At 33.0% G+C, this 19,917-nt stretch overlaps 1 pseudogene; it reads left to right on the forward strand.

Moving 5' to 3' along the window:
• Positions 1 to 7,731: 7,731 nt before the first annotated feature.
• Positions 7,732 to 19,917, forward strand: part of LOC120166347 — a 51,840-nt pseudogene continuing 39,654 nt past the window's right edge.

Consider the following 19,917-nt stretch of genomic DNA (forward strand, 5'->3'; position numbering starts at 1 on the left):
GAGTGTAGCAGTTGCAACAGCTTTTATCAATTAAAGGTTGACTCACCAATAATTTTATGACAATCTTATTCATTTTGAGAATTTAGTTAGCATGTAATTAAACTATAGTAAATATTTTGTAGTTGATCAAATTGAAACAAATTTTTACGTGTTTTCAAATGAAAAAAGTTTTATAACGTGATGTGACATCTATATCTCGTGTACGGAAAGGCATACGAGATATGGTTGTTACATGGATAATGTGTCATTTTTAGTATTTTTCAATATAAAATAATTAAAAATAATAAATAAAAATAGAAGGTGGTCAGATGCCATCGTCAACCACTGTCGACCACCGTAGATGGTGGCCGTTCAGTTCCAAATTTCATGGGTCGCTTTGTTTGACACCTTGAGTCCGAATCCGTCCTCCATTTTGAGCCCATGATTCCATCGAACCAGATGAAACACCACTCAACCAAGCCCTCGCTCGGTCAAGCAAAAGGTATGTAAATAGTTTTAACTTCAGCACATTCTCATGCACTCTTTCTTGGAGGAAATAATCTCAAACCTCCAAAAAGTTACGAATATGCTGCATGGCATCTTCAGTTGGCATGTCTCCAAACTGCCTTATGGAATTCAACATATTAAACATGACTGGCTTGAGCTCAAAATGGGCTGCTTGAATTTTTGGTGCCACAATTCCAAGATTCATATAATCCAACATAGGATTAAGATGATCGCGAATAGCACGAGGCCTATTAGCATGCCCATGATTTTGGAATGCCTCGACATTCTGATTTCCTTCATCTTGACTAATTCCTTAGTTCCCAATTTGATACATGTTTTCTTGAGCACGTTTAGCTCGTCTCCTTTTCCTAAAAAACCTCTCAATCTTAGGTTCAATAGGTTCTAATGGTTCATCAGAATGTCTTCTAGGCATAAACCAAATAAGCCTGAAAAAGAATAAAGTAAAATATCAAGTAAACTATACAAAAATAAAGAGAAAAAAATAAAATGCTATGGCAAAACTAATTAACTTCATGTTACCAAATCCCTGACAACGGTGTCAAAAACTTGTTCGCGTTTTGTGAGTACTAAATATGGACGTGAAATATGTGCAAATATACATAATCGAACAAGTAATATAATGATGAGTGAGTATCATATCCACAGGGATTGAAGCAAATTTACGAGTTTAACCAAAGCAAAGAACTACTTAATCTAACTATAGTTAGTGTGGCAACGCATGTGTCTGATGGTTGCAACCGCCTGCTGGGGACCACTGCCACCTGTGAAGATAAACCTCACACATAATGAGCGAATCTAGGGGTATGTGGGTATTTTGAATGCAAAAACCCAAGAATAACCTTAGACATTTTAAAGACACCACATAGGAGAGAGAATAAGAGGTTACACACAAGCTAGAAATCTACATTTTTTTTCATATTCTCCACCGTTCTCTTCCTTCTATTTTCTTAGTGGTGTTCCTCCATTAACGAGATCTAAGAAGTGGCGAGCTAGGCGTTCAAGAGGAGCTAGCGAGCTAAAGCAGTTCGTGGTGATCGAGGAGAGCTCCCGCAGTGCACGTTGAAGGCTATTTCCTCCTTCCCCTTTGCTGCTATTTATCATTTGATTTGGGTTGCAGGAACAAATGGATTTTATGATTTATTTCATGGATTATTCGAAACCCATAATGAACTAGCTTTATTTGGTGGGAGTTCACTATGGATGTTTAAGTTCTTTCTTTAATGGATGATTGTTCTTCTTCTATGATTTATTTGTTTTGTTTATGGTGCTTAATGTATTAAGGTTGTAGGAGCTATGAGAGTAGCCATTCCTTAGGAAAATACTCAGTGTTCGAGAGAAACTACGTAGCCTATCTTTAGTGTTCGAGAGAAACTAAGGAGGATCATCATAAGCAAAAGGTTTTAGATAGTAACTAAGCCTAATCCACCCTTAAACATAAGGTTAGGATTTCAATAGACTAAAAGGAGCAGTGCTCGGTCGAGAGGCTAGATGTTAGTGTGAATACTGAATGGCATTGTCGTGACATATTCTGTTGCACTGATGGGATCCTTGCACCTATTAACACCAATAGTTATTGTTATGACATTCTCAACCTGTCGAGTCCCTTGACTAGAGATAGCATAGGGCACCTTTAGTTAGACTTAAGTTTCCTAAGTGACTCCTATCATTCATGTAGACACCCATTTTCTTAAAAGATAGAACTAGCAAGAGTTCATCTCCTAAAAGGACTCTTCCACCACCATATCTTTTAAAGCAACAACCACACCAACAAATGTGCAACAACCGAGCAAGGAGTCTAATTGCATTAGGATTCTAAAAATAGTTAGTTTTTTTTCACTATAAATACATGTAATCCTCCCCCTTTGTAACACACATACGATTTACATACAAGATACAGAGGAAAGCACGAAAAAATACAAAGGCAAAGCTATTGTAAACGATTCGAAAAGGAAATAAAATGTAACATCTTTTTTTTACATTGATTCGTTCATTTCTCGCATGTGCATATTATTTTTCTTGAGATTTGGTTTGAATAACCCAAAGCGTGGGTTGCGCCGATGACCAAAAAGGGGTGGAGTTTCGAAGTTTCGAACCTAGATCTACTCCCGAGGCATGTTCATTTTTTTAAAGTATTTAATATTTTCCCTAAGTCAATCTTAATCTTTAATTTACCTTGAAATTTACCCTTTAATTTTACTTTTATATTAATTTCGTCCCCTATATATATATTTTTAATTATATTTATTTATTTATTATATTCCTTTTTTATTTATATTATATATATCTTATATCATTATATATATATATATATGCATAGATGTATTAATTTTTCTCAATTTACTATGTATATATATATTTTCTTAATATTATATTTTATACGTTTTTATATATATATTTTCTTAATATTCTATTTTTATTTTTATTTATTTATATATATTATATTTTTACTTTATTTTATTTTTTTATATTATTTTTTTCTTAATATAATGTATATCTTTATTTTTATTTGTTTTACTTAGTATTATATATTTATTATTTTTATTTGTTTTAGTAAATACTACTTTATATGTAAACATTATTTTTATTAATTTTTAATTTCTTTTACCTTTTTTTATTTTTTACTCCATTAATATTTTCCCTTTATCTGTGTCTTTGTTTTTTAACATTTTATTCATTTTGTTTATTTTTATTTTTCTATTTTTTATGTGTTTTGTTATTTTCCATTTTTTTTGTTTTATTTATTATTCTCACGTTTGCATGCTTGGTATCCTAATTCGATTTTATACTCCGCTACGAGTCAAACGTTTTTATCTTTTAAGGGTATTCAAATCAATCAATTGTAAGTAATTTGAATCGGGTCTGTTAAATTTTAATTTTAATTTCGAATTTTCACAACTAAGATAACCGGCAAATTAATTGGTACCGAAAGGGCGGTTCAAGGGTGCTAATCCTTCCTTGACCGTAACCGACTCTCGAACCCGACACATTTCTGGTAAAAACACAGATCAGGTAAGATGGTGTCCGACCCACCTAAATTCGTTTTAAAATGGTCGATGGCGACTCCAATCCACATTTTTCAAGTCGAAGCCCAATTCTGGGGCCCAACCGAAAGACGGTTACGACAATTCATTCCCATAGTAACTTGTTGTGCGATGATTATCAAGTCATCTTATTCAATTTCAATATATATTTTTTGTTTTGCCTTTACATTTTTACTTTATTTCACTACACACACTTTATTTTTCCACGATATTTCCATCTATTTTGCCACCACATCTCCATTTGCTGCAACATCACACTATCATTCTATCCCAACAAACATATATTGCCTTAGCATTTTATAAAAATATCTTTTTTTCTTTTTTTGCGCCAGAAATGCAAGGCATTTCATTTTGCTTCAGTAACGTGTGATGCCACGTCATTCTTTCCCAGCTCACCATTTGCTTGTTATTTCCTGCACATTACTAAAAACCACACCTTACTCCTCATACAACACCTTAACTAACACAACCACCACAAATGTAATTATATGTAGCTACATGTATCTAAAACGACCTAAATAAACCCTTAGACAAACAATAACTTAAGTGAAAAAATCCTTAAAAGTAGCCATTTTACAGAGTTATCAGTGGTCCCGTGTAATGCTTTAGTTAATCAATCTTCAGGTTAGATTGGATTAGGGTGTTATAGACTACAGCTGCTATAAGTCCTTAACTCAGCTACTTTCTCCTCAACTACTCTTTAGCTAGTGTCAGCTACCGTTCAGTTCTTTTAGTTAATCCCGAGCTAGTATCCTTATGTATTGAGCTCTATTTAGCTAAGTTAAGCTATCCTTTGGTATGTTTAAGCCAGCACGAGCTACCATAGGTTAAATTAGCTCTCCATGAGATGGCATAACCTTCCTTAGCATCCAATGTACCTATATGTGCATAGAAAACAATGGTATAAATCATGAATAAATGATAAACAATAAGAATGCATATTGACGCCTATGTATATGATGTATATGAACTAGATATGAATGCATATGCATAGAATGAGTTAAGTAAAGATGTATATGAATGCATTATACTAAGCAAAGTATATGATGAATATAGTATAAGGACTATAGCATGTCATGACTATGCTTGACATAGAATGCATAAGATAAAGTAAGTAAATAATATGAAAATGCATACTATGAATGACATGAAACATAAATCATTTAATCATCATACATTATACTTAACATAGAATGAAAGTATGGCATAACGAAGTAAGATGGGCATGACATATGCAACATGTCATAAAGCATGATTAAACTATATACAAAGTAACTATATGATATATAAACAAGTAGATAGAAGATAAAGCAAGGTATGACTCCATTAGAATCATCATTGAAGAACGTTCATGGTGTGATCAAGTGATGAAAAAAGTTGGTGCCGATCTGGATCACGTCATCCCTCTTCTTTAAGGTGATTTGTTCTTAAATCGAAGTTTCTCGTCATTGAATGTTTCATAGGAATGAATGAATCCATGCTTCTTCCTCGAATGCTAAAATCCTTTAGTTCTTCACACAACCTCTCCTTAGAATAGACATCTTCTAAGTATTCCTCAATGAAAAGATTATTCTCTAAAGGTATTTCTTTGAAATGGACATTACTAACATGTACCCTTTTAGAATAATCTTCTTCAAGAGTCACCTCCTTTAAAGAGTCATTAACTCGATCATCCTGCAAGAAAAATGAAAGAAATATTTTGAAACCTTGATTAGAAAAAGGTATGCTATTCATGAGTAACATAAAAGGGTACTTTTTTTTTTATCTCTTGATGTGGAAGGATACTTATCCTTTGGTCTTTCCTTGGTTTTGGTTTGAAGCATTGTGTCATTTGGAACATGGATATATCCTTTGACATGAAACATCACATCTTTTGGAATAGGTACTTGCAACACACTCTTTGATGATGAATATTGTCCCTTTGATATGAAGCATCATGTTTTTTAAGAAAGGTATGTAACTCTTCATCTTCACTACTTGAATCATCATGCCTCTTTATAAAGACATGTGTCTCTTGGATGCCTCCTTGAAGTCTTGATAACATCATAACCTTTGGTAACAACACATACCATTTTGATATTCTCCTTGCTCGAATAAACACATTTATTGGGAAAGGCATTAGGATCATCATATTGGTTGTAAACATCAACTCCTTTAATCTTTGTGCCTTTCCAAATTATGGCCCTTGAGTAGGTGGATAAGGCTCGTTTCACCTTCTTGAATCGATCATCACAACTGGAAATAATTCCATGTAGATGAATCATATTGATGCGAAATAAAGTAAAATTAGAAAATGAGAGAATAATAACAAAGTGAATGGAAATAACAAACCAGTGAGGATGTTTAATAGGTGTTGGTTGTTGAATTCTCTTAAGTATTGGCAATGCACTTGGAATGTCAACAAACACATCTCTAGGAACTTCAAGTGATAACTCTTTTGAAACTTCAAGTGACATGTCTTGTGGATTGCCAAAAGTCACGTCCATTGGTTCTTCAAGATATATGTTTTTTTATTATTGAATTTGAAAAGATATCTCTCTTGGATGTCCTACAAAACAAGCGAAAGAATAGAAGAAAATGAGTTGGTAGGTAAAATTTATTCTTTATCCTTTTTTTTCTTCTATGCACTCATTGATTTTTCTTTCAACTCGTGCATCTTTAACTTAAACTTATCTCACATCCACCACTTCATTCTTAATATTCTTCTCAACTCTATTTGATTAAACTTCTTCTCTAATATTCTCAATCATAATCTCATGCTCAATCCTTTTGCTCTCAACTCCATTTGTTTTTTTTTCTTTAAAATGGCTTTCTTCAATTGAACTCTCTTTGATTTTATTCTTTTCCTTCATATCTTCAATTCTTCTCTTTAAGTGAGTTTAATATTCTTGGACTTGTTTTGAAGGCAAGGGTGCCAAAGTGATATTCTTGTTGTTGTCGATGAAAGAATATCGGTTGTGAAGCCATCATGCATTGCTCTATTGTCAAATTGCCAAGGTCATCCGAGAAGAAGATGGCTTGAATTCATGGAAAAAAAATCACACAAGACTTCATATTCATATCTTCTAATTGTAAATGACACAATTACTTGTTCTATAACTTATACTTCATCTTCGTTCAACCCTTGCAAAACATATTACTTGGAATGTTTGATCACATCATTAAAAAAGAACCCGTGCCTTTGATTATGGATCTAATGAATGAGTAAATACATGCAAGAAGATAGGCTCAAATGGAAAGGTTTGGTAGTTGAGGTAAATGTGATAATGGTGGGTTGTCTTAATTATTTCCCGATCTAGGATGAACAATAAGTGACGTTCCCACTTTGAAAGCTTTGGATGCAAACAAGAAATGTTTAGGTTAAAATGAGATAAATGATAAATTTGTAAATGAAATAAATGAAATAGGATAAGGATAGATGGTAGAATTATAAGAGTTAGCAACAAAAGAATGTTGAGATGTCTTGAAGAAGTCCTTGTATGGTGATGAAGATGATGCTTGGCAATTATGATGGAAATGGAGATAATATATCAAAGAAGACTCAAAGAAGAGCCTATGTTAAAGAACATAGACCCAAACTTTATATGCTTCTTTGAGGGGTGGTAAAATGGACTTGGACCCATTATCTATAAAGAGATAGGAACCACAAGTATCAAGGTAAGAAAAATATGAAGGTGACGCCACAAGTATACAATACTTGATAGGTCGATATAGTTCTAAAAATAACTTTGAAGAGAGAAAATCTCACAAGTATATTGATATGAAAAAGGTATGTCTTACAAAAGGCAATGCATTGTGAATTTATAGAAAATCAAAGAACATGGATGAATAACCATGTAATGGTTCGGCTAGGTGGTGTCTTTTATGATAATACATGATGTTTTAATGAGAAATTATGTTCTTACGCCTAAAACCATTGAACCAATTCGACCAAGTGTGAAAAATCCCCTGAAAACACATGTTTTCATAAAGATTCATGATTTTTAGTGAAGATATATGCCTTAAGCCTAATGGTTAAGTGCTGGTTCGACCAAGGGAGTATTTTGAATGCATTTGGATGCATTTAGGCACTGAAATGAAGACATGTGACTTCTAGGATGAATGCACATACTACTTGAGTGAATGATGTATCTCTAGGTCGAATGGTGGTGTCCCCTTGGTGTTCGGTGCCAACTTGATATACATGGGTTGCACATGGTCCCTTGCTAGCTGGCTTGACATGGTAGGTAACTAGGTATGTGGTGTAGCTAGCTAGGTAAGTGAGGTAGGTAGCTAGATACCTAGCGTCACTCCAGTTGCTCTAGCTCCCATCCAGCTAGCCTAGCTTCACTTGACAGCTTCCCGAACTTCAACTCCTCTCCAGCTAGACTCAGCTCCATATCAACTAAGTTCATATCCTATTCAGCTCCTTTAGCTAGGTGAGCTAGCATTGCATGTACATGAGCTAATATGAGCTATCGTAGCTTGTATTATTTGTCCCTGAGCTACCATAGTTTGCCTTAGCTTCCAATGCACCTAAGTAAAGCATGAAAACAAAGGATTAAATATAAATGAGCTAGGAAATATAATGAATGCTTGCTACATGCATAAGATATGAGTACAAATGATATGATAAGTTAGGTTAACAATGTGAAACATGGTAAATACATGAATTAAGTTAAATAAAGATGTGATAACATATGTTATGCATGATAACCATATAATATGCATATCATATAACATAATGAATGATGATCATATGATAAACATATCCTAGGATATAATTGAAAACATATGATAAAATATAATTCATAAATTAGCAAATATAATATTAGGTAAGGAAAAACTCCTTTAGATTCTGCCTTGTGGATTTTCAATGATGTGAGAATGTTTAATTTCTAATTAGGGCGAAACGTGATCACATCATTATCTGACATGTGTCACATATATAAAATATTTTTAAAAAGATTTAACATTACAATTAAAAAACCAAAAAAAAAATCTCAAGTTCCACCGTTGATCGACCACCGTTGATCCGTGGATGTTACCATTGACACCATCAGAACTATCTCACCACCGCAACCAAACCCATTTCCCATCCACCATGAAACTGCACCTATCGGCATGAAAAATGCCATGAAGGGTCGTCAATTTTTTAAGTTTTTCTTCATTTTTTTGACGACTATAGCTTGTCGTACGTTAAACAGCCACCACCATTGAGTTTCTCGCCCTACTCTAAACAAAAACTAGCCAATGGTGACCCTTCGTCATCATCAGAGGGGGGGGGGATGGGAGGAAGAGGGATGACACAAGGTTTGTTTTTGTTTTTGAATTTTTTTCTTATTTTTTGAAATAATATTTTTATTATTAAAAGTTAAAAATATAATCGTAGTCACCTAAAAGTGTAACGGAAAAAACGTTAGGCACCTATTTTTAATAAAGAATTCTTTAGGCACCAAAAGTTTAATATGATGTATAATTTAGGTACCTAAAAGTGTATAATGCCTAAAAAAAATAATAGAAGATTAAAGTGCATCACCCAGTAGTTTACTAATTGACCAATGCAACTCCTTCATATGCTATTATATTCATTTGAGAAAATATTCTAACATTCATTACATAAAATTAATACCTAATCTTTTACTAAACCTGTGTTAAATTAATAAATATGGATAGCCATGATTTTTTTATTAAGCTAAAGTGATTACAAAATAATATATGTTCTAAATACTCTCAACCGTTTGACAATGAATGTTCAATCACCCTGCTACAGCTACTGGTGCTCGAACCTGTAACCTCTAAAAACAACAACGATTCTTTTAATCACTGAAGTAAGTTGATTCGTACATTAGAGACATTAGAGAGTTTTAGGGAGGATGAATTGCAATATAGAAAATATAAAGATAAAATATTTTATTACAATTATATTAAATTAAAGTTTTTTCAAATAACAATATCGTATTGTAAGGCCAGTTATTGTAACTAAAAGAGGGATAGCGGATAAAATTGTACACTAATATGTCAACAAATCAAACCACGAAGATTAGATTAGATTAAATTAATTGATTGATTAATTATGTATTCGTAATCTTCAATCTTAATTTTATATTAAGTGCCGTAACAAATTCTCCTTGACCAGAGCACATTCCTGTCATAAAATAACACTTAATCGTTTACTAAACCTGTGTTGAATTGAATTCCGACGCTATAAGTAGAAGCAAAACCCTAGGTAAAGAGAACCAAGCCAATCCACAAATTAATCAGTTCAAGAAAATATACTTGTTAGGGCATAAAAACAATTAACATGGGTGCTAATGCTGAGTTTCAGGTCCCAGTCATCGAGTTCCTAACCGGTTCATCGGATTTGGAACGAGGAACCAAAGGGTGGCACCATTTGTGCAAGAGGCTTCGAGAGGCTTGCGAGACCTACGGTTGTTTTCAGGTGGTGTACGAAGGGGTATCACAGGAAATCCGAGAGGATACGTTTGCGCTGTTAAAACAACTGGTGGAGGAAGTCCCACTGGAGAGAAGACAAAATAATGTTAATCCAAAGCCTAACCACGGCTTCATCGGACCATGCAGTGACACATCTTTGTACGAAGGCTACGGAATTGACGAGGCCTCCAACTGACTGTGTGGAAAGCTTTACTCAACTTATGTGGCCTCATGGTCACCCCCATTTATGGTACTAACGATTCCGATTCATGTGATTCTGAGTTTGAATTTTTATGAAAAATTAACAAATTATGATGCATGATCTTTTTGTGACAGTGAAACTATACACACAATAGTGAAGCAGATGGAGGAGCTGAACAGCATGATATGGTTGATGATAATCGATAGCTATGGATTAGGGAAGAAATGGGAGTCAGTGATGATTGACTACAAAATGCTGCTGCGTATGATGAAATACAAGGCTCCTCCACCGGAGTGGGAGTCAGGCCAAGGACTCCATTATCATTCTGATAAACCAGTCAGCACTATCATTTGTGATGATTTGGTCTCCGGTCTCGAAATCGAGGTCGACAATAGTCAATGGATCAAGTTTTCTTCATCGCCTAGTTCTTTTTTGTGGTCGGAGACCCTCTCATGGTGCATATGAAACGTGTAACTAATTAGCCTTAAATTAACGTACATATTTAGTTTGATTTAATTTGTTCAAGATAAAACGTCATAAATGTTATATAGCTTCATTTTTAACACAGTCGTTCATAGGTTTAACCAATAATATACATAAGTATATGAGGTGAAGTCAATCATTGAAATTTGCAAATTAATAAATGGACTTGTTTTTGCTTCGTGTGTTTTTAATCTTCTAATTTTATTGGATAAACATTCCTTTGACTTACTGAATGAAACCTTTGAGCTTTTTATTGAATGAAACCTCAATATTTTCATCTTACCATTGAACGGACCTTTAGTCTTTAGTTGACCAACAAAAGCATGGGGAAAGTCAATGAAAGCTTTTTAATTTGACGGTTTGTTATATAACTATACAATACCTTCATAGAAATATTTATAAGGGTCTATGTAAACGTATTTGGATGTATATATCAACACATACCAACAACAAAACACATAAACATACACATTTAAATATTTTCAGTTTTGTTATTTATTTTTAAAGTTTATTAATGAGATGTTTCCATGAGTTTTATTGTTAATATATGTATTTATTTTATTAATCATATAAAAAATGAAAAATTGCAGGCATGGAGTAACGGGAGAATGAAAGCAGTGAATCATAGAGTGACAATGAGCGGAGACAAAGATCGATTTTCTATAGCAACATTTGCCATGCCAGTTGAGGGTACGATAATAAGCACGCCAAAATAACTTGTAGATGAGCAACATCCTCAACTTTTTAAGGACTTTAGCTTCATGGAATTCTTTCTTTTTGCCTTTTTCCGGGAAAGCAAGGTTCATCGAATCTACAAAACAAATCCATGCCTTTGCTGCTCTCTCACCACCAATTTCAGAAAAAAACCATGCCCAGATAGACGGCTAAAGCCCGATCATGAATTGGAATTCATGCTACAAAATCATGAATCGATTCGTGGTCTCAGAATCCATGTTTTCGTATCATGTTATTATGGGTTTAATTTGTTAAGATAAGGAGTTGGAGCATCTTATTATAATGTTTTTAGTTTATTACAAATAAAATCTCTTGGTTTTGTATTATAATACTAATCTATCTTGTCAAATGATTTTAATGCAATTTATGTGAATTTTCTTTTTTCTTTTATATTATGAAAACGCTTAGGATGTTTTAATATTTGTATTAGACCATCCGAAATTTTCTTTTGTTGCCTTCATTTCATATTATCTATATGAATACTATGCGTATTATATATATGAATTATCTCAAAACCCTAAACAAAAATACATGGAAAGTTTATTTAGTTTTTTTTCCCCTCATCGAGAAGATTTTTATTTAATAAGATTACTAAAGAAGAACCATTAAAAACCTTAAACTTAAATGGGAAAAGAGTACATTCGACCCTGAGCCAAAGACAAAAATACAACAACAAGAAGGACATACAAACTGATATACACTAAGAATAAAGTCAGAATGCAGAACTTCCCCATATACGTGGGTGAAAGAAACCTTTAGAGGCTAAAAACGAGACACAACGAACTAAACAACTCCTCACAGAAACAACCGAGAGCCTACACAAGGAAAGTGAGATCCAGAATAAGTGCTAAGCTACAAGAAAACTGAGCACTCCGAATTAGTTGCGACCCAATACCAGACGAGGTATATGAATGATGTCAAAACCCTAAACAAAAATACATGACAATTATATTTTGCTTGGATAGGATTATTTTTAATTTTTTTAAATTTATGAAATCTTTTACTTAGAACCTAATCTTGTATTTAGAAAACATAGACAAATATTCCCAGTCAAATTCAATAAACTAATGCACCTCCCTGAAATGCTATTATATTCATTTGAAAAAAAATATTCCAACATTCATCACATAAAAGTAATACTTAATCTTTTACTAAACCTGTGTTGAATTAGTAAACATGGATAGTCATGATTTTGATATATGCTTTATACAGTTTTACGGAATATGGACTGCAATATAAGAAAATATAAAGTTAAATTAAAGTTTCTATTTCAATTAAATAAGCTACCATTAGTTCGTAATCTCTCTATTCTCATATGGAGAGACTAGTAAGGTAGCATATTTGCATTTACAGTCAATTTACTTTTTGATAAAATAAATTACACATAACTCAATTTTCATGATAGTAACCTTGATATAATATAATATAATATAATTAATTAAAAATTATAATTTCTTTAAGAAAATAATAATACTATATAAAAACATGAATTCCGAGTTATTATTTATAATAAACTCACAAAATGTTGTTAATGCTTAGAATTAATAACATTTTTAATGCTATTGAATTTGATTTAAATGGTTGTAACCTCTTAGATTCGGCCTAGACGCTACGACCGAATCCAGAAGATCACATATTGTATTTAGAGATTATTTTCATACTCAAAACGTAATCCATTTCAATGAATAAAATATATATATAACGGTAAAATACATAATATATATATATATATAACGGTAAAATACATAATATATATATATATATATATATATATATTATGTATATATATATAACGGTAAGAGTCATACGAAAACACACACACATATATCAAAAGTCCATGTGAAAAAATGATCAAAATAAAATATTGGTAATACATATATATATATAGACATTAATAAAAATACGTGTCACCAAAATAAAACAAAAGGGAATATAGAAATATATACAGTGGAACAAAACAGAGAATTGTCAATCCTCCTGATGCCAAGTTTGCTAGCCTACTGTCAGATAATATTTGAAAAGTTAAAAATTAAAAAGTGAGCTAAAAAGCCTAGTGTGCTCCTTGCAGTGTATAAAAGCATTTAAATAAATACTTCAGTGAAAATTATTTTGTATAACATGTTTTTAAAATATGAAAACTACCCCCATCTGAACGCCAAAATGTGTAGGTTTCTCGAACCATACACCCACATGTACAACCGATAAGGACCTTATACTGATAGCATAAGGTCTTGCAGTAAGGACTCACCCTGTGCACAAAGCAGAGGAGCCTGCAGTAAGGTCTTACAAGTCATAGACTAAGCCTGCAGTAAGGTCTTACAAGTCATAGACTAAGCCTAAGATACTTCCTTCAATCATACCACCAATAATAGTAAAATATACATGTATTTGAGTGAAAATAGTAGTTAAAACGTTAAAACATGCCATATTCCAAAATTAGATACATAAATATGGTAACCATAGATCATGTCAGAAGTATAAAGTAAATCATATATCTTATAACTGGAAAATATAATCAGAATTTTAAAATAATTCACGTAGGTAGTTCAAAATAACACTACAACACCAAAAGGAACACACCTGAACATGTCTGAGGAGTCTGGTACGGTAGCCTACTCTTGGGTTTGCCTATCACGATCGGCGGTAGTGCTAGATCCTATGAGTCAGAAAAACTATATAAAAAACATAATGAAATAAATAAATAAACTATAATTCAACTATTTCTCGAAACTTACGAGTAGCTCTCGAAGAACGCAGACTGTACGAATCTAGTGGAGGGGAAGCGTCAGACCTAGTCGACCCTTGATCTGGAGAATCACGAGTACATTCATAAAATTATATTCCCAGATCACTTCCATAATTAAATCCCAAATAAATATGAAAAATGCTAAAAAATACTAAGCATTTTCAAATTAACATGCTCATTTCGGGGATTTCGGATTAGAATTTGAAAAAACGGACTGCAAAATTGAACTCATGACATTAAAAAATATTAAGAGGAAGATTTTTAGAAAAAGTCCATATCGGTAAACGGTTAAAATCAATGTTAACAGTCAATGATAAATGATTAATGGTTCGGTTGGGCTGATCTGGTTTGGGCCAGATCAAAAGGTGGGTCGGGTCGGGTTGACCCGTTTCTAGAAGGTCCTCCAAGCAGTGGATAATCCCTATGCATAGCGAGGTGCTTTGTGGGCAATTTGACGATGGAAAATATGAAAAAAATTCTTAAAAATATTTTTCCAATGTTTTAAGGCACTTATCAATCTCGGTTCACGACGGTTAATGACGGAGAGTTTGATTACACTATATCGGAAACTTCATATTGCTCACCCCTTCACATCGTAATGACAGTGACTACAAAAATGAAACCAGTGAACTCGGGATGACACAAGGAACACAATGGTACAAGAGGTGTCAAAAACAGAGTTATGATCGGCGATGGAACATCGTTTAAATTTGCTAAAAATGAAAGTTTGAAGAAAGAGAGATTTTGGGTTTTCAGAAATGAAAACCTTCTGATTTTGGGTTTTAAACCCACCATTTTAGGAAATGAAGAAAATCATGGTATAGTTTTGATACATGCATCAGAAGGCTCACATAAAAGGAAAATGGACTAACGCTTCTACGTGATCCACACGACAAAGATTGGAAAAGAAAAACAACAAAGCAGCAGACTTACGACTACTTTTTGAATGGGTTCTTGATGTTATTTGGTTAATATGTCCTCTAAGTTACAATCAAATGTCTCTTAGCTTTCCAATGGTTCTTGAATTACTTCAATCTGATAACAGGAACTCAAGATATGTCCATTTTAGTGAAGACAATGCATGCAAAAAAATATATACGGGATTAATACGAGATTTTATAAATATTACGAATTTTCAATATTTTCATTGATTATTTATCATATAATTTAATATAAGATGATACATTATCTTTTAGGATTAGATTTATTATTTTATTAGGAATTAAGATGAAGTTAAAATAATTATCTTTAGTTTATTGCTATTAAGACATCTTTATTTATTACATAGTTAGGTTACAACAAAGATTCTTCCAGACCTATATAAAGGAGGCTCCTCCCACCATTGTAAAAACATCTTTTTATTGAATAATAATATAACGTGAGTATATTTTTACAAGTGTTGATTGTCTTGTGCCTTCGAAGCTTCTTTTCGTTTGAGTTCTTTTCAAGTTCTTGAGAGAGAGATGTTCACACTCCAATTTACATTTTCATTGCGACTAGGAGGGCTGGTTAGAATCGTATTATCGAGTTTGAGTTTTCATTGCGACTAGGAGGGTTAAATAGGACATTTATCCATCTATCTTCATCTTCCACAAATTTGTTATCCTTTTCCTCCATTATTGCCACACACCTCCATTGCCTAGGTTTAATCTTTCCATTATATATCTCTATTTTATCTTTATCTATTCTTATCTTTATTTGATCCATCTTATTATTATCTATATTTTTTTCATTGTCTTGATCTTTGTTTCTTTGTCTCAATTTCCAACAACCCTAATCTAAATACCTATATTCTTTACCGTCGCCCATAACTTCCCATTTTTCCCTCTCATTTTTTGATCGAGCCTAGAGTTTTCTAGGTTTGATTCTTCCATGACGAGCAACGTACATCATCCACTGCCACTTCTCTATCAATTGGTATTGGATTTGGGACAATTCTTGGAGAGAATCAACCACTTTTGATTGTTCTTGCAAGCATACAACACCAAGGTACCCCCAGTGCAGCTAGTTGAGACAAGTTCATCGTTTTCAGTTTCTTTTCAATTTATTTCAGTTTAGTTTCAATTCCTTTTTGTTGTTTTTCACCAAACAAATAAAAAAAAAATCAACAACAACAAAAAAGATAAAAAGAAAAAGGCACAAAAAAGAGAAAAAACAAAAAATTAAAAAAATCCACAAAATTCAAACGAATGAATTTGGGACTGAGAAATCTCTAGTTCAAATTTTAGACCAATCAGACTTCATTTAATCCCTCTTATCTATCATTCAAGTTTGTGCAGTAGATTTGTGCACTGGTACTTGTTGAATTTTTATAGAATATTCCAGAAAGAATTCGATGCTGAAATTTTCTATAATCAATCTACATTCATTTAATGACATCCACAAAAAGTTTCATAATTTTTGGAGATAATATACCCCGTCAAAAATTTTAATCAAACAACTCTTGAGTTTGATTAACATATTTTAGTAGAGGTTATTGATGAATTTCCCGAGAATTTTACAGAAGAAATTTGGTTTTGAAAATTTTCATATTGGAAATAAATTCACTAAGGGATATCCATAAAAAATTCAATAATTTTGGAGATCGGAAACCCCCCGAAAATAGTTGCTCAAGTTAATCCAGCCAATTAGGGTTTTTTTGGGTTTAGTTTTTCTTTCTCTTATTGTTTTGGGTTCTTTTGTTTTACATTTTATTGCCCCTTTACATCATATAGCACATTGTCTTCATTTTTTATTACGATTAAAAGAGTTTGATACTTCTTCTTCCTTGCATTCTCGTTCTCTTGGAGTCATATCCTTGTGTGGCCTCTTAGAGCATTTAAGTAACATTTGTTTCTTTTGTTATTGATTGATCTCCAATACAAACATTGGAAAGTTTTTTTGGAGAAGAGGGTTTTAAAGAGTACAAGATTATCTTTCTTGCCTCTCGTTGTGTTACTTCTTTGGAGTGATTTGTGAGGTTTCTAGTTTCTTTGATTTTTTTTTTCACATTACATGTTTTTTTGAGTGTTGTGACTTTCATGATGAAAAAAGATGAAAGATTCAATGAGGTAATTTGAGGCCTCAATAATACTCTTAATCATCAAATGGAAGTACTTACGGGACTTCAACAATGTATGGACGAACTTAATGGAATTCATCAACCGACAAAAGTATTCACAATTCCACAATTCAAAGGAGATTATGATCTGAACGGCTACATAATTGGGAGAGAAAAATTGACTTCATGTTGTCTCATTTTAATTGTCCAATGAAAGAACAAGTACCATTGATCACCTCAGAATTCCACAGTTATTCTCTCACTTGGTGTAAGCAAACATGAAAGGCAATTCAAGGTTTACGCATACAAGACATCATGTCTTGGACAGATCTTAAACGAATAATGAGAAAATGTTTTATCTCGATAGACTACATTCGTGAAGTTAAGCAACAAATTCACTGACTTTGACAATATAAAAGATCAATAGAAGACTACCACAATGAGATGACATCCTTAATGAATCGTACAGACATAATGAAGGAAAAGGATATACAATGAATAGATTTGTCACCGTCTTACGTCCAAACATCATTAATCTTCTTGACTTACATGGTTATGAAAGCCTTGAAGATACAATGAAGAAAGCAATGACAATCGAATCATAACTTTAGAGGAAGTATCATTTCAGAGACACTTACCAAGGTATTTCATCTAATTACCAAGGTACTTCTTCTACTTACCAAGGTAATTCATCTACTTCCACTTATTCTTCTACTCCACTTTCTACCACAGATATTGAATCAATGACATCGATGAATACGATGCTAGCAGCATTGTAATCAAAGATACCCAAGGTAATTCATCTACTTCCACTTCATCTTCTACTCCAACTTCTACCAAGGATACTGAATCGGAAAATGGCATCGATGAATACGATGCTAACAAAATTGTAATAGAAAATATCGATCTTTAGTCACTTAGCCTTACACTATTGTATTCAAAAGATGTAATTGAAAGTCATGTGATGAAATTTTGTGAAGAGGGTGGGAAACCACAAAAAGAAAAAAAACACTGAAAAAGAGGCAAAACAAAATAGGTTACAACCCATAAAAGATAAGAAAATGACCCACGGGAGGTGAGTGAACCTAATTGTGAAAAGAAAAGAGTAACTCAAAATCTATGTGTGAGCACAACAGAATTGCGAGAGAACTTTCTTCACAAAAAGCCTTGCATCCTTATTCGCTTTAGGGAATCACTTATTTCGATTTCTAACATTAACTAGGATTTTTCTAATGTGTTTCTTTCTTTTTTACAGGATTTTCAAAAAGTATTAGGTGATCCACCTGACGGATTACCACCGGAAAGAGGGAAACAATATCAAACTAGTCTAATTCAAGGTTTCATCATACCTCATCAAACAAACAATCTGGGAGAAACCAAAGAGATAGATTTGTTGCGGAAATGCTACATCCAGGAAAACCTTAGTCATTGTGTCTTCTTAGTGATGAAACAAGAGCTAAACCATGCCAAAGGTAAGTATGTTGTTTACTTTGATGATATTCTTATCTACTCACATTCGCTTGATTTTTACCTCTCCCATTTTCGCTCGGTTCTTGAAATTCTCTAACGAGAACACTTTTATGCTAACATGGACAAGTACTTGTTTTGTAAGCTTATCTTTTTAGGCTTTATAATAAGTGCACAGAGAATCCATGTCGATGTTGAAAAGGTAAAGGCAATTCAAGAATGGCTCACGCCATCTTCCGTACCAGAGGTAAGATCTTTCCATGGCTTAGCAAGCTTCTACCACCGCTTGTCAAAGATTTCTCTACCATTGCCGCACCTTTGACGAAAATCACCAAAATTTGGTTGAATTCAAATGGGGATGACAAAAATAAGAAGTATTCGAACTTTTTAAAGTTATGTTATGTTCTGTCCCTATTTTTCATCTTCCCGATTGTTCTAATACTTTTGAGATAGAGTGTGATTCTTCAGGTATAGGCATAGACGTAGTTCTTACGCAGGAAACACAACCTATCTCTTACTTTGGTGAGAAGTTCAAAGCTTCACAATTGAATTACTTTACCCATGAAAAAGAACTTCTGGCATTAGTTCGTGCACTAGAAGTATGACACACTATCATCTTTCTACAAAGCTTGTCATACAAACAAACCATAAATTATTTAAGTGGTTAAAATGATGAGGTAAGAAAAACATAGTAGAAGATGCATTATCTTGAAGGTACACTCTTACCTATCAAATGCATATTACTCTTTCAAAAATTAAACATATTACAGATGCATATCATGGTGACTTGGATATTTCTGATATATATGCTCATTCATTTAAAAGTGCTTTTAATGAGTTCTATTTTGTAGATGGGTTTTGGTTTCAACTAAACAGGTTATGCAGTCCACAAAGCTCCTCACGAGAATTCTCAACTCACAAACCATACTTAGGAGACTTCATGGATTACTTTCATGAACCGCTTGACATGGTTTTTAAATACTCTTCCTCGCTAAACAAGAGTAAAACCATAGAAAAGACATATGAGACAACCATAAAGAAAACCAAAAGTGGCATACGCCATGTTCAATGTCAACTGAAACACCGGACTTCAGGACTTGTGTTCAAAAGAGGATATCAAGACTTTAATAATTTGATTCCAACAAGGAAAAAAACCTCTACTAAAGCACATAAAGACACATCACATTGATTCAGGTAAGTATTTTACAATTTTTTCTTTCCACACATCTAATTCTCTTTCTCTTGGATTTTCAGATTCGTGGGACGAATCCTTTTGAGGAGA

This window comes from Hibiscus syriacus, unplaced genomic scaffold (genome assembly GCF_006381635.1).
Source record: "Hibiscus syriacus cultivar Baekdansim isolate YM2019G1 unplaced genomic scaffold, ASM638163v2 tig00111635_pilon, whole genome shotgun sequence".
In the NCBI taxonomy this organism is placed as follows: Eukaryota; Viridiplantae; Streptophyta; class Magnoliopsida; order Malvales; family Malvaceae; genus Hibiscus; species Hibiscus syriacus.